The sequence below is a fragment of the Portunus trituberculatus genome, chromosome 10 (assembly GCF_017591435.1).
Source record: "Portunus trituberculatus isolate SZX2019 chromosome 10, ASM1759143v1, whole genome shotgun sequence".
Classification (NCBI taxonomy): Eukaryota; Metazoa; Arthropoda; class Malacostraca; order Decapoda; family Portunidae; genus Portunus; species Portunus trituberculatus.
Genome location: NC_059264.1, coordinates 7,612,917 through 7,615,677, shown reverse-complemented (window position 1 = coordinate 7,615,677; position 2,761 = coordinate 7,612,917). Strand labels below are relative to the sequence as shown.

The 2,761-nt window shown below is 40.9% G+C and overlaps 1 long non-coding RNA gene across 1 annotated transcript in view; it reads left to right on the top strand.

Moving 5' to 3' along the window:
• Positions 1–2,524, top strand: part of LOC123502067 — a 74,374-nt gene extending 71,850 nt beyond the window's left edge. The window contains exon 3 of the long non-coding RNA XR_006673783.1: positions 2,421–2,524. This is a non-coding gene — a long non-coding RNA (uncharacterized LOC123502067). The remainder of the gene's footprint in view (positions 1–2,420) is intronic.
• Positions 2,525–2,761: the final 237 nt, after the last annotated feature.

Genomic DNA, 2,761 nt, shown 5'->3' with positions numbered 1-2,761 from the left:
GAACTGCGTGGTGTATTTCAGAGGCATAGAGAGAAGATCTACGTAGTTAAAGTGTGCTAGAAAGGTGATGTGTTCAGGTGTTTTTTCAGGTGTTTCAGTTCAATGGATCGTTGTGGTGAATGGTTTGGGTGTGGTAGAGAGGGACTAAGTTGTGTATTTCAGGGGTAGAGGGAGGAGGTGTACGTAGTTAAGGTGTAGTAAAAAGGTGATGTATTGTCTTTTTTTTTTAGGGTAGTATAAGATGGCAGGTGTGCATAAATGACGGGGTAAGAGCTAAGAGGGAGGTACTCTGTCTGTCTTTCATGACAGGAAAGTGCTCTACATAATAGGGTGTGAAGCGTCATATACGCGTACTCCTGCACTATGGTAAGGAGATGGAAGCTCTGTGTTGGAGTATTTCGATAGTAGTATAAGGTGGTAATGGTGTGTTGTGTAATGATATACTCGTGTAGTGTGGGAGAATATGAGAACATAAAAGGATTATAAAACAACATTCAAAACTTAGAATTATTCATCGAAACCCTTATGTAACTTTCTCTTGAAATTGTATAACGTCTTCACTTACCACGTACTTCACACACACACACACACACACACACACACACACACACACACAGTAGGGAGGCAGTGGCGTAGTGGATAAAGAAGTGAGCTTGAGATCGGGCATACGTCCACGTGTAAGTTCGAATCCCACCACATACACTTTGAAGCTATGTCATATGTCGAGTGGTTTAAAGTTACCTACATCTCACCATGATACCCAGGTTCTAGATGCGCTTGGGTGGTGATATGGGCCCCAATATGGGTACCACTATAAATAAAATTGCCTACGGAGGAATCTTAACAGCGCTTCCCAAATATACTCTTCAGGTATATTTGGCTCTATAGGCCTTAACGTAAACGTGTACACACACACACACACACACACACACACACACACACACACACACACACACACACACACACACACTCCGCATCATTTTGTCGTCTTATTTCTTTACATGATTCTGGTGATGATTTAAGAAGAAGTGATCTGCGTCTTCATTACGAAAACAACGCATGACAATCTTATGTGATGAGAGTACGAAGTATTTTAAGAATCCAGTGCCAATTTTGTTCCTCTTATCCACAATCGTATTTCCTTTTTACAGTTTTGTTTTGATTAGTTTGCAACAATTCATATGAGTTATCTTGTTTTCTGACTAGAAGAAACATGAGGAAAAATCTGAATATAAAATAGAAAAAATATAGGTGTTAAAGAGAGCTTACTCGCAGAAAATGAAATGGAAAGAAATGTTAGAATATTGGCAAGTAAAAGATAAAGACAAACTAAATGCTCCGTATCGCTTAGGCTTTCCGGAATGAGCAAGAATAGAATGAATTAGCGTTGACCAGCTGAATGATTTATGAAGCATTAGTTAAGAGCATAGAGAGGAAGATAAAGGCATGACCAAAAATTGAACAAGTGAGACAATATTTGAGTGGCATGGTAGAAATAATGATGGTGAACGAGTTTATGAAAGTGTGGAAAGGGAATTAACTTGCAGTATAGAAGAAAAAAAATAAGTCGGAAAGCTTCATAGGGGAACATAGATAAGGAGCATGGGAATAGAATATGGTAGGAAGTATGACAGGGGGAGCATAGGAAGGAAGCAGAACATAATTAAGGAGCGTGGGGACAAGAACATAGGTAGGAGGCAGGAAGGGGAGCATAGGTAAGGAGCATGGGGATGGTTTATGGTTGGAAGCATTGTATGAGGGAGGGAGCATTGTAGGGGACCGGAGCGTAGTTAAGGAGCGTAAGGGGGGCTTAAGAAAGGGTAGAAGAGGTGAGAAGAGGAGTACGAGTATGTGTCTTTGCTGATGCACGCAACTATGAATATTTGAGTGTTTCACGTTTTTTTTTTATTTGGTGTGTGTGTGTGTGTGTGTGTGTGTGTGTGTGTGTGTGTGTGTGTGTGTGTAATCCTGGGCCCCTCTCTCTCTCTCTCTCTCTCTCTCTCTCTCTGTCTGTCTGTGTCTGTCTGTCTGTCTGTCTGTCTCTCTCTCTCTCTCCCTCCTATACTTTACTGATATCCCGCTCACTTTCCTCTTCCCGATCAATAACTTTCATACTTTACACAATACTTTTTAACTACTTACAAATACCTACATTATGACTCGACAGGCTCTCCGTTACTTCTTCGCTACTTACTTACGCCTTGATACTCTGAAAGGCTCTTACTTGGCGCTCCTCCATTAGTCTGACTCCTGTAAGACGGAGTGAGTTGTTCTAAGAAGCTTCAGTTTACCTCGTTCCTGAAGCGAGGTCTGATTCACTGCTGCGTGCTATAAGGAAGGCAGGCAGGGAGTGAAGAGGTGTCTGCTGGTTTCTCTTCTCCCTTTTGTTTCCTTTGTCACCTATGCAATGTTCATTCCAGGAATCGTTGAAGGCTGAGATAGTGTATGTTTCAATGGAATGTGTTCGATCTGAGAGTCTACATACAGTCTAGACTCTAGATAGATAGTCAATCTCGGTGAGTGAATTTTTCAAAGGTGCTTGGAGCTAATGTGGTACTTGCTGTGGTACATAACATGAACAATGGGTGTGAAAGTGCAAAGTGGGAAATGTTTTAAGAAGGAGATTGTTTGTCTTGTAAGAAATGATTATAAGCTGACACAGATATTGCTAATTAATGCATGAGTTGTATTGATATTTTATTCTAAGGCAGACCTCATACATTGCACGTATCAGAAGTGGCTGTTTGTCTTTATTCAACAA